This window comes from Talpa occidentalis, unplaced genomic scaffold (genome assembly GCF_014898055.3).
Source record: "Talpa occidentalis isolate TD23 unplaced genomic scaffold, MPIMG_talOcc4v2.1 talOcc4.9, whole genome shotgun sequence".
NCBI classification, from domain to species: Eukaryota; Metazoa; Chordata; class Mammalia; order Eulipotyphla; family Talpidae; genus Talpa; species Talpa occidentalis.
In genome coordinates, this window is record NW_023605305.1 from 41,271,511 (window position 1) to 41,285,620 (window position 14,110).

At 35.4% G+C, this 14,110-nt stretch overlaps 1 protein-coding gene across 1 annotated transcript in view; it reads left to right on the forward strand.

The window, feature by feature from the left end:
- COL24A1 (collagen type XXIV alpha 1 chain) overlaps window positions 1–14,110 on the forward strand; it is a 260,287-nt gene that overhangs the window by 11,126 nt on the left and 235,051 nt on the right. The window lies entirely within an intron of this gene.

The following is a 14,110-nucleotide window of genomic DNA, read 5'->3' on the forward strand; positions in this document are numbered from 1 at the left end:
GATTTCAAAATGAAAAAAGCATGTACTTAATGTCAAAGGAAGAAATGCCAAAGTCAAAGAGAAAAATCCTGGAACTGTGTGGAACTTATAATTATCACCATGACCTCATTTTTTTTCTTCTCTGCCTTTTATCTAGCAGGGCTGGCTGATGACTGATTCTGATAGAACCAAATATTCTATTCAGTGACTAATTCAATGAACCACTGATTGCCAGTTTGCTTAGTCAACCAAATAACATTAAAGACAAGTAAATCATGAATGAAATGTGAGCAGGTAGACAGGCGCCACAAAGAGGGGTGTTGCTCTAATAGACCAGATTGACAAGCGGGCATAGATGTATGAAAACCAGCACAAAGACGAATTAAGATATGAGTTGGAAGGCATTTTCTAATGTTTTTTTTAAATGGGTAAATAGTTACATTAGGTTACACATCACATGTAACTTTAGGAAATGTCATTCTTGACCAACCCATTTCTTTTGCTTCATTTTAAGTAGCCATGAAGAGCAGAGCTACCATCTCCTAATTTCTAATTATGAGTGTTCCAATTTGTGAAAACTTCTGTAGCAGTCACTATGTTAGAAAAATGTGTATTTCACCACTACTTCATCGCAAAATTTTTTATAATTATGCCCATGATAGAATTACTAAAACCCAGATTAAGATTAAGTAGTAGGTAATTATCTCAAATGTTACTGGCTAACAAAAGGAAAAACCAGGATTTGAACTTACTTTGACTGTAGAATCTATAAATTATTTAAAATTAAGCCTCTGGACCATAGAGAAGATAAGAGAATTGCCATTACTAATTTGTTTTGTGTATTGTCTTGTCTTTGGCAGTTACTTTACATATGCTATTCTAATCCTCATGAACCTGCAGGGTATGTAGTACTACACATAAGGAAATTGAGATTCCTCCCTTATAACCACTGGCTTATTCTCAGAATCTAAGAGGTATTTTTTTGTTTTGTAGTTAATTTGCTTTGAAAGTTAAAATGGCATGATGTAATTATCAGATTAGAAAAATATTTTCAAAGAAATCATGGCTTCATAATGATCTCAGATACCACCTGTGACCTTAATACTACAAAATATGTCTATTTGAACTAGACTTAAACCCAAATTGGACTTCTTGGAAATGAATATGTGCTTATGAGATTTTTCAAAATTAAAGTAGCAAAGTAATTCAAGTATGTAGTTTAAAGAACAAGTTGTAAGACAAAACATGATGAAAAATGTGTATGGTCCTTTGACCTTACCCACTCCTGAGAGCTATCCAAACTCTCTTGTACCTTTTTAGCAATTAACTTCCATATTTCCTGATATTTTTATTTTATGGACATCCTATTACTGATGAGGCTTTAACATTGTACCATTTGTTTAGGTGGGGTTTTTTTTTGTATTTTTTTTTTATTTTGTATTTTTTTTTTGTATTTTTTTTGTATTTGTATTTTTTTGTATTTTGTATTTTTTGTATTTTGTATTTTATTTTGTATTTTTTTGTATTTTGGAAGTATAGGACTCCCCGTAGCACCCAACACCCTCCTGGTGCTGTTGTAATAGCTCTCCCTCCACCAAGGCATCCAGTGTCCACCACCATAGTCCATTTTGCTCTCTCCTCCTGCCCTTCTGAATGTGTTTTATACTATGCTTTTAAGCGTTGGTTTTTGAGTTAGTACTTTTTTATTCTCTCAACATAGTTTATCAAGTTAGGTTAATATTTATCTAATTATGACCATGTATGTATTTTTTTTAACCACGTAATCATTCATACTTTCTTGTGCAAAATTACAAGATTATCTCCTTTTATTGTTTGGTTTGTATTCTGTCACCATGACTAATGCTCAGATACTCAAAAAAAATTCTAAAATTTCTTTGAAAAATAAAAAAAAATACACCAAGCATTTTTTGTTCTTGGAGATATTTCTTCTAGAAGCTAAAATTCTCCTGTTTGATCCTGGATCTGTAGAACTTTAAAGTTCCTGTAGAATTGATGTCACTTATTTCTGTTAGAGCCAGTGTCTTAGGACCCATTTTTCTTTTTCATCTCCCATTTTCTTATTGGAGTGGAGTGGCATCCTGAGAAGGTGTTATGTATCAATACTTTTTTGCAATGTGGAGAGTATGTGTGCATTTCTGAGAATGTTTATTTCACCCATATATCTTAGAACAGTGGGCATAAATTTTAGGTTGTAAATTGTTTTTCCTTCAGAATTTTAAAGGTTTTTGTCTGTTGTCTTCTGTTTTTTTTTTTTTTTAAGATTTCTTTATTTTTATACAAGAATTGGGGTACAGGCCAGAGATATGGGAGGTGAGAGGATTCACGAGAGACAGAGCAGGGAACAGAACAGGCAGATAGACCAAAGTACACTGCTGAGGGGAGCAGTGGGTGAGACAGGAGAGGTCTGTCCCGCCATGTAGGTTTCTCCCTGGCTGGCAGGGAATCGAACTCATGCTGCAGTGGCTGCAGATTACTTCGTAGATTGCGTCTTAACCCCTGCGCCACCAGGGAGACCCTCTGTTGTCTTCTGGTTTTGCAGTAAAGAAATCTGATGTTATACTATTCTTGATCCTTAATATATGACCTTAAGATCATCTATTTATATTGATATCTTGAAATTTCACAATAAAGTGCCTTGGTACAACTTTTTTCAATTAATTGTGTTGTGCATTCAGTGCAGGGTTCAATAGGAAAGATCTTTCATTTTTTAAAAATATTTTATTTATTTGTACATACAAGAACTGGGGTGTAGGCCGGAGGTGTTGGGGGTGAGAGGAGTCATGAGAGACAGAGTGGGGAGCAGAACAGGTGGATCTACTGAAATACACTGCCGAGGGGAGCAGCGGGTGAGACAGGAGAGGTCTGCCATGTGGCTTAGCTCCCTGGCTGGGGATCGAATACATGTTGCAGTGGCTGTAGATAGCTTGATAGTGCTGTGTCCCCAGCCCCTGTGCCATCAGGGAGGTCCCAAAAGATCTTTCATTTTCTGGGAATTTTCCCGTTATTTTTCTCTTCTGCATTTTCTCTATATGCAAATTCTGCTGGTCAGATATTAGTTCTCCTGGGTTGAGCTCCTTACTTCCTTATTTTTAGCTTCTCTTTCCCATCTTTGTTTTGTTTTGTTTTTAGATTTTCTTAAGTCACTATTTCAAATACTGTCATTTTTTGTTGTATTTAAAAATTCTAAGAACTTACTCTGATTGTTCCCTTTAAATAGCATCTCTGTTTCTTTGCACTATCTATTTTTATCTCTCTAAGGATAAGAATACCTCTTAAACTTTCATTTTGCTCACTGCACTTGTCTGTTTACTTCAAATTTTTACTTGTTTTGGTATGTCTTTTATGCTGGAAAAATTCTTTAAGTCTATGGTACCTGTGTTAGCATTTAAATGTAAGGCACTAAAATATGCTTGGAATCTCTGTTTGTTCGGATAGGCTTGTCAACTGGTTATATTTTACATAGTGATTAGGTTGGAACTTAGGTGATGATCATCTTGTTAAACCAAAAGTGTCTGAGAGTATACAGTTTCTTAAGAGAAAAATACTCCAATCATTTACTTGTAGAATGCAATCATGGTTGCTACTATTGGAATAAAGTGATGTGAAGAGGTTTTGGGAAATGGGGTGGGGGTGCTGTCTCACCATTTAGTATGTAGATATTAATTGGATTCCATTGTTCTCAGTGTGGATTTCTCATCTGTCTTCTTTTATGATTCAATGTTTGTACATAGGTAAGCTTTAATCTGTTATGGTTTCAATTTCATACACAAATTACTGCTACTGCCCCATTCGAATTCTTATGGTGCTTCAATTTTTGAGTTATTTTTCAGGCTTTTTCTGATCAGCCTGCTAGTCATTGCACCTGCCTCTGCAAGCCCTTAATGTTCAGTTTTTTTTTAGCTCAGCTGATTCCTTCTTATGCTTTTAATCTTCCAAAAATGCACTGGTGTTTCTCTTTGCTATTGTCTTTTCTCCTTACTCTGCCCATATAGTTTTAAACCACCATTCTTTATTTTAGAGAAATATAAAGATTGAGAAGAAAATTTCTGATCTGTCATGATTTTAATTATCCCTTTAAATTTTAACACAGGTAAGGAAATCAGAAATTATTAAACATAAACTTTAAGTAAAACTTTGTTATAGAAACAAACATAATCTAGTAAATAAATGGTTCTACTTTAAGAAAGAATACTGTGTTTTCTGAAGATATGACAGATATAGTTCTTTTATCTGATGCAGTCTACTTTATTTTCTGTGTTAGTGGGCTGACTTCAGTGAGATTGACATAGCTATAGCACCTTTACATGATAATTCAGACCATAAGAGATTTAGAGCTAATTCTTAATATACACAGCATTCTTAGACTCATGTTCCCTAGGTGAAAACCACATGTGTAGAAAATATCTGTGTAGGATACTCATCTCCAAAAGAGTATTTCCTGTGGAAATTAACCTAAATGTGTTTGTTATTAACAGAAGTAGCTCATTCTAGATGCAGTAACCCTCTATTTCCTACCAAAATAAACCTTTGTGGACACTTTACCAACAGTTTTACACATTGGTTAAAGCTTCATTTCTCATTTCAGAAATGAATTTGCTTGAATTCCTTAAAGTCACAATTGCCACTTTTAATATGGCAGTGGTGCGAAAGCAAAGGTTTTCTGGAGTCTGAAACTTGGATTTATGTCCAGCTCCCAATGCTATGTGACTTTGAGCCAGTACTTTAAATACTCTGATCCTCATTTTCAGCAACTTTAAAATGAAGGTAATAGTACTTACTACTTTTGAATATTATGTGGATAAAATGAGATAACATGTAAAGTGCTTAGTGCAAGTCTATTACATAAGGGACAAATAGTAAATTTTAGTAAGAAAAATACTCATCATTTTCCTTCTTCATGTACTCATATCAATTTAGTAAAATAAAACATAGTGCCTGGTTTTGAACAACTTTAACTCAGTGAGTTGGAAACTAGGAATTATGCATTTAATCTTAATGGTGGTACTATCTGAGATTATAAGGAATAATAAAATGTGGGTATTGGGCAGTTATTTTTGTTAAATTTTATACTAATTTTGTCAATTTTGTTAAATTAGCAGGTAAAAGCTCTTAGATTGTGAGTCAAATACATGGGTATGAGTCATAATTTTATCATTGAGACACAGTTTCTCCTTTACCCTTCTTTCCCTTCCTTCCTCTCCCCATTTTCTTTTGTAAAAGATTTATTTATGCATATAAGAACTGGGGTACAGGCCAGAGGTGTGGGGGGCAAGATAATTCACCAGAGACAGAGTGGGGAACAGAACAGGCAAACTGACCAAAAACACTGCTGAGGGGAATAGCGGGCAAAACAGGAGAGGTCTGCTACGCCATGTGGGTAGCTCCCTGGCCATCCAGGGATGGAACTCAAGCTGCAGTGGCTCCGGGTAACTTCACAATGTTGTGCTTAACCCCTTGTACCACCAGGGAGGCCCAATTTCCTTTCTCTCCTACCACCTCTTTTTCCCTCCCTCCCCTTTTCTTTTAACTGGTTGTATAGTAAACAGCAATAATATAAGTTTTAAATAAGACAAGCTAGATTGGAGTGTCTAGGTCTATATCTCAACATCAGCCTTGCAGAACTAGAAGATGGCTTTTATGAGATAATGAGAGAGGGTCTGTTTCTCATTAGTGTATAACAAAATAGCAAACAAAAATTGCACTGATCACTTAAAAAGGAGGTAACACTTCAACTGAGACTTAAGAGGATGAGTAAAGTTTGGCATGAATGGGGTATACATTGCAAACTCTGAAAGAATGATATTTAAAATAAAAACAGATAGGCTGTGACATAGCAAGAAATTTAAGGAAAAATAAAAAATGCTGAGAATGGAGAATGCTGTGCTGTGAGCAGGTGTGCCAGTGAAGAGAAAAAAAGAGTGTTAAGTTGGGGAACAACTCAACACCTTCATCTGACACCAACTGCAAGTTTGAGGATCTCCATGACCCCCTTATACCTCAGTTCTCTAGAAGGATTGGCAGAATTTACCCAAATATGTTTCACTCACAGTTATGGTTTCTTCCAGCAAAAGATGCAGATTAAAATCAGTCCAGGGAAAAAGAGTCTAGGAGAGTCCCATGTGTAGTTTTTTGGTGTCAGCTCCCAGTGGAGCCCTGGCCAAAACCCACTTTTACATCAATGATTTGTGACAGTAAATATGGAGTTTTTGTCAATCAGTGAATTTCACCTGAGCCTTCATGTCCAGAGTCTTCACTGTGACTGACATGTAAACACTGTTGATTACCCACATAGCTGACCTCAGTCTCTAGTTCTCTCTCCCAATATGACCTAAAGTCCTCACCATAATTCACACTTTTTGGTGTGATCCATGACCTGCAAATATACAAAGACTTTTTTTTTTTTAATCATGCAAGATGTACCAGGTATTTAGAGATTACCACCCAGAAACAAAGGACAAATACAAGCCTACTCTTTGAGCAAGTTTAAATTCTTTACTACACAGTAGCCTGTAGAATTTGGGAACTATTGTGGAAAGGGTGGAAAGGAGGATTTGAAAAATGGAATTGAGATGTGGTCCTAATGACTTGCTTTACTTGGCAGTTTTGCAGTAAGACCACTGTGCTACTCACCATTACAGGGATAATATTAAATGTGCTAACTTCAGTTTTATAAATTTTATCATAGACATGTTTCAATGCAAAAATTATTTTAGAATGAAGTCATGATCCCTTAATGAGGGAGTGAGATGATGGAAAGTGGCAAAAGATTTTTTAAATAGAACCTCCACAAGGCTGAATGAACATGGATTTATCATTCCCTATTAATTTACAGTATGAACTCTCTTGGTGAGAGTGATCCTTTTTTCCTACATTCTAAATCTTCCTATCCTGATATTTGTGATCTTTGGGTTTTGATTTCCTTTGTCATCTAGCCTAAACTAAATGGGGGAAAGCTTATTAGGAAGACATGAAACGTGAGGCCAGACTAAGTAGGGATCAGATAACTAAAAGCCTGCTTGATGAACTAAGTTTGAGTTTTACACTAAAAGTATGAGATCTACTGATGAGCTATAAGAAGGAATGCCATGAATTAAATATTCATTCTGTTTCATGCTTTAGAATGGCCTCTCTAACTGTGGATGATGGATTGGTAAGGGTGTCTTATAAGAGAGAGGGAATTCTATTGTGTTAGGAGGCTAACATTAACAATTACTTAAAAGTAAAGAGAACCTAATTAAGGCTTGTGTTGGATTTGATGACTGAATAGATGTGGAGAGTGAGTGGGAAGGAATTATCAAAGATGAACACCAGATTTCTGGGTAAGGTGATTAGGTTGATTTATTCATGCAATTAATATTTATTGTGGGCCTGTGTTATAGTAATCATTATGTATGTAGGAATATAATAGTAAAGCAAGATGAAGTCCTATATGCATGGATTAACATTTCAACAGTGATCAAATTATCAGCAAATATATATATTTCTGATTTTTTAGTGCTATGAGGAGAAAGCATAGTGAGACATTGGAGAGTTGCAGAACTATTGAGGCAAGAATGATTATATTTTTGGTAATGAAGTCAGGGAAAGTTGCTCTGAGGTGACATTTGAATTTAGACTTGAATGGATTAAGGGTTTGGAGAATTCCTAGCAGAGATAATCATGAGTAAGTACTGTGAGTTAAAAATGAGTTCAGTGGTTTTAAGGGATAAAAAAAAGACCAGTTTGCCAGGGGCAAAGTAAGGTGGGATGAAATGATAGAAACTGAGATCAGAGAGGGAAGAAGGGAGCAGATAACTTAGGTTTCACACCTATGTTCTGCTGTTAGACAACACCTGTGTTCACATGTAAAGAGTTTTGATCATATTTTTTGAGTAATCGGAAACCATTTGAGGATTTGTTCAGGAGAGTGGCATATTTTACACCATAAAAATATTACTCTGGCTGCTGATGTGGTAGTTAGTGTGACCTTCCACTGAGAGAGGCACTAAGGAAGAGGAATGAGTTTTGGGGAAATTTTACAGAGTTTGAAATGCTCGTGGGACATCAAATCTCTACTGGATAAATTCAATAGGCACTTGGATGTGCAAGCCCAGAAGAGAGGTTTGTGAGTCAGCCAATGTGGTTATTGAAATCATGGTTTCGATGAGGTCATTAGATTTGGTGTTTACAGTAAAAAGAGTAAAGTGTTGTCTTGGTGATACCACCATTTTATTCATTATTTAAGAAGCAAGTAGGTGAAGGAGATAGTTGTGCTGTTAGGCAACATGTGCATTCCTAAGGGTTGCCATGCTGAGTTTGGCTCTAGAGAATGGCTTGCCTTCAAGTTCTGCCTCTGCACATCCTTTTTGGGGAGCCTTGGGAAAATGACTACACTGGTGTGACTTTGCTTTCATAACTGTCAGTTGGAGTGTAGCAGTAGTACCTACCTCATAGGGGTGTTGTGAGAATTTTGTAGTTTAATACAGTAAAGAACTTGGTACATAGAAATACTATTTTAGAATTCTGCTATTCTTGAAAAATGTAAGACAGCTAATAAAGTCTGGCTGATAATCAGTATCCTTTAAAAAGTAGCTAGTTTCCTAAGTGACACAAAGTGTATTGATTTTGTGGTTGGAGTCACTCATGAAGGAAGTTTTCTCTCTCTCTCTCTCTCTCTCTCTCTCTCTCTCTCGCTCTCTCGCTCCCTTGTGCTCACTCGCTCTCCCTCCCTCCCTCTCCTCCCCTCCCTCTCTCCCTACCCATTGTCCATTTTTGTACATTGTATGCTTTCTCCTCACAGGCCCGTGTAGTCCCCATAAAATTACAACCACCCGTTTACCCATGCACCATCACCATAGTCCCTTGTGCCCTTCCTGGTTTTGATCCCTCTCCCTTCCCTTTCCCCGCTGAATGTCTCTGATTTATAGTTTCCTGTTAATTTTGGTTATTTATCATTATTATTTTTCCCTGATCTCTTATTTGATTCCCCTATATTCCTCCTATAAGTGAAACCATCCCATTTTTTTTTTCCTTCTGGCTTATTTCACTGAACATAATCCCTTCTAGCTTCATCTGTGTGTTGCTGCAAATGGTATGAGTTTATCTTTTATGATTGCTGAATAGTATTACATAGTGTATATATACCACATCTTCTTGATCCAGTCATCTGTTTTTGGACATTTGGGAAGCAAGTAGCTTTCTATAAACAACTGTTTTCAAGGGGCTCACTAGGACCAGATATATAAACTTAATTTTAATTGCAATCTGGTGATTTCCAGGGCCAAATAAAAAAATGAATGCTAAAGAGTGTCTTCTAATAGAAGCCTTTCTCTCTTTTCTTCTCTTCTCCCCATCTCCTTTCACCTGTGTCTTCTATCCTAAGAGATCTATTCTTTCTTCTTCAACATCTGCTGAATATAGTCACATTAAGATATAAATGCTTAGCACTAGAATAACAATTAGATTTCAGCTGTGGTACCAATTCTTTGACTACCTAGAGCAAATTCCTCTTGGACATTTCTGTGGAGGGAAAATTATGCTCCTTCTACAGAAATGAGAATCATGCTGTCCTGATTAATTAATGAGGCTTGGAAAGAAAGACATGAAGTGGTGTGGAGAATTCAGTGGCTGTGCGGTAGTATGCTAGACTCAGTTGTGGACTTTGAAGTCATAATAATTGGGTTCAAATTAATTTCTACACTTACCAACTATGACCTCAACCAAGTTTTTTTTAAGACATTCTGGGCCTCAAAATCTTTTTCTTTAACATAAGTGTAGCCTTCAAGGATTAACTTGAAATCAAATATCTGCCCTTTTCTTTCTGTTTCTGGGTATCATACAAAAGAACAAGGTCAATGACAATAAAATGACCTGAAGTCTCCATTTTCTGCAAACTAGGGAACTAATTTAACTTGCAAGTTCACAAAATAGGCTGAGAAAAGCAAATACCATATGGGGTGGAGTCAACAGTAAGATTTTAGAAAGTACCAGCAAAATTGAACTTCTTGACAGCAAGGAGCACACCCTGAAATACTTAACCTTTAGTCCTTGTAGGAAACAAGTGCAACAGGATCTGGGAAGGCCAGAAGTTGCCGAGAAGGAAGTACAAGGAAGAATCACAAATAATAGCAAGATGATTCTGTGGCAATAGTAGTCAGGAAAATGAAAAATCTTTCTGAGGTGAAGGATTCATTCTGAAGTTTATACCAACAGAAGTGAATATGTGAGGGTGAGGAGTTTGGAGTCCTCCTGGACTCGGTTTGGTGAAAGCAAAAGGTGGGATTATACTAAATAGTCTTTTGAGATGAGAACTCTGGTAATGCTGCAACAGGTCTTTGGGTTCTGACATTGGAAAGAAATGGCTTGTCAGCTTTCTCTTCCAGAATCACTCTCTAGATTGCTAGGGTAAAGAGGTTAGCACAGCGTAGAGAGATAAAATAAGATAAAATATAGGGAAAAGCAGAAAAAAATGCACACACATTGGAAAAACAAACTTCAAATCACTTCTGTGAAAAGAGATTATCAAGCAGAAATATAAGGACTCAGGAAAAGGAAGAGAGGGCAAAACATTAAAAGATTGTGAATTGCGAGCTTTTAGAATTCAGAAAAGAAATGTAGGGAAATTTTTTTTATAAATCAAGATAAAATGAAAATGCCCAAAGAGCTACAAGGCAATAGGGAACACAGTAGAGCTAGAAATGAGAAATTCAAACAAGTGAAATTGAAGATAAAGAACATTTTGAAAAATTAGAGAAATGATAGCTATAGAAAATAGCGGTGGAAATTCAACATGTGCATAATAAACCAAACTGAAAATTGAGAATACATTTTTTGAGAAGTTCGCTGAAGTTAACAAAAAACCTTGCATCTGTATAACAAACGGGCATCTATATGCCTGGAAACACTTATCCAGACAGGATATACCTTCCTATTGACCAAACAAAAATTGCTCTCCTTCAAAGATAAAGAAAAACCCTTTGGGGCATGTGTGTAAAATTTTGAGTCACTTATAAAAAGAGGAAAAAAAAATTAGCCCTCTTCAGAGATTTTTCTACCCTGACATGAAGCACCTAATCATAATGAAACTCTATCCACAAGAGAGTCAAGGAAAGACCGAATCAGAAGAATTTTATGTTGAATGATACTTAAGGGACAAAGCTACAAACAGTGCAAAAATCAACACTTGGGAAAAGTTCCCAGGAAACCATCATAAGGAAACTATTATAATAAACTTCAACAAAAAAATGACTGAGAAAACTACTGCAAAAGACTGGTCTATTTATCAAAATAAAATATGAAAACAGAACAGAATATAAATGCCATATGAACTAACAGTGCAGGAATGGTACAGTTACCAAAAAAAAGAAAGTAAAATTGAGAGGGAAAGACAAGTAGAACAAGTATGCTGATAAAATATTCTAAGCTTATTAAAAAGTAATTTAAGGATATTGAATAATAAAAGTAAATACTAAGAGAAATAATCCTATTAGCTAATATTAGTTGGCAAGGGAAAAGGGAAACATGGAAAGAGAATATTGAGTAATAGATATGTCTAAAGAGGATGGGAAACTTGTATAAATTCAATTTTTTTTAAAGATTTATTTATGCATACAAGAACTGGGGTACAGGCCGGAATGTAGGGGGTGAGAGGATTCACCAGAGACAAAGCAGGGAACAGAACAGGCAGACTGACTGAAATATACTGCTGAGGGGAGCAGCCGGTGAGTCAGGAGAGGTTTGCTCGCCATGTGGGTCACCTCCCTGCCTGGGGATCGAACTGGTGCTGCAGTGGCTGCAGATAGCTTCATAGTGCTGCATCTTAACCCCTTGCACCACCAGGGAGGCCCCATACAAATTCATAGTTTTAAAGCTAACATTTAGGAGGAAATACACATCTTTCTAAAATCTCAAACATACAAAAAGGGAAGGTAACAAACCACATAGTAAAAGTCTTTAAGAAATTAGAACAGGGGTCTCCCTGGTGGCACAAGGGGTTGGGACGCAACCTATGAGGCTGTCCACAGCCACTGCAGCATGAGTTCTGTCCCTGGCCAGGGAGCTACCCACATGACGCAGTAGACCTCTCCTGACTTGCCCATTGCTCCTCTCAGCAGTGTGTTTCAGTACATCTGCCTGTTCTGCTCCCCACTCTATCTCTGGTGGGTCCTTTCACCCCACACGTCTCTGGTCTGCACCCCAGCTCTTGTATTCGTAAATAAAAAAGAAATTAGGAAGACAATATAAAACAATATGATAGATAAATTAATCATAACACACTTAAATGTAATGGGTTTGATTTAGACATAAAAAAAATCATGTTCAGATTAGATCACAAAACAAATCAAACTCCTTCCTTTTTCCTTAAGACACAATGTTTCAGAGTAGATAAAAATAAGGACAAAAGTATATCGGAGAAATGCAGACCAAAAATAAAAGGGATGAAATGGAGCTTATTCTTAATACCAGATAATGTAGAAGTTATACCAAAACCATAATAGACCAAACATAGAAATTTTTTATAGTTAAAAAAATACATCTACTAAAAAAAATACATCTACTGATTATGATTTTCCTGTTATCCATGCATAATAGCTACGATGCCAATATTCCTAAAGCTAAAATTGTGATAAAGTGCCAAATAGACATACTAGTGGGAAGAAACTTACCTCTTAGTCCATAATAGATTAATTTTGTAAATATAAACAATGATCTAGAGGACACAAATAAAATGAATGAGAGTTGGTTAAAAAGTTCTGTACTTGAAACCCCTTTGTAAGTACTTATCAAATTCTATGAAAATTCAACATTCAACCATCAACTAGATTTTATTTTAGGATTGCAAGAATGATTCAGTAATCATTGAATTGGAAGGAAATTTATTCAATAGTAAAACCTCAAAGGCATTTGACTTTTAGAAAGTTCCAGCTATTTGTCATAAGAACATTAATGAAAATTCAATTTAATTGAAGGAAATACATATAAAGAACTACTGGAAGCACAACATATTCTAAAATTTTCAAATGTTGCTCTTTCTGATAATAAATGCTTTTAATAGCAACAGAAATTTGAGTTACATTATTAAATGTATTAAATTGTTCTTTATGTAGGGAAAGGTTTCTAGATTTGGAGCAAGCCATGATGTTATGCCGCATAATTGTCTCTTTTTATGTAAGAATAGCTTATCTGGCATCACAGAATGTTAGCTTTCACATACTTTGATTATATTTACTCTAAGCATTAAGTAGCAGAGTTTCTCCCATAGTTTGCCTCACAGATACACACTCTCAGGCAGGTAGCATTGGGCAAGAGTACTCAAAGACAAAGCTTTTGGTGTATGTTTTAGAAATACAAATTTTCATCGAAGACTGGGGATAGGAATGGTTAACTGATTTAGATAGTAATTCATGTTTTATATTGAAACAAAAGACATATGGTATAGTAAAATGCTTTTCCACAAATTATTAAACATTACATGTCAAATAAATTTTGTTTGGGGCATCTTAAAAATATTCCCCCAAACTGCTGGAGATGCATGTAATTCTAATCTGTTGTTAGGAACATTTTCGTGGAAAAGTTTGAGACATACTGTCATATAGTCTTAGTTAATATTATAAAATTGCAACTACTTTATAAATAAAATGATCGTTCTCACATTAAAACACTCAAGTCTTTTGTAAAAGCTCTAATGAGAAGACATTTTAATTATATTGATAGATTTTACAATAGAAATATTTAATAGTTATTGTATACAATTATCATACTTGTATCTGACATTTGTTATGTTTGGTATTTGTAATAAAGCATGAATTATCAAATAAGTACTAATTTCCTATAAAATGAAAACTAAGGTGTTGATCCTAGCTAATTTTCAAAAAATGTGTTTTCTTCACTAATAAGTTATGAATTGACATATATATGTATAAAAATGGAGATGAGAGACTTACAACCCAAAGAATAATGCAGATCATATGGCTATCTTTGAGAAAGAATTCATCATTCTTTACAAATGCTATTTAGTTTTATGGCATTATAGAGATAAATGTGATATCTGATTAGATTCTAGTGGGGCAAATTTACTCATTCAGAATTTTATAAAACTTTGCAAGGTAGGTATATAGCCAATAACTAGAAC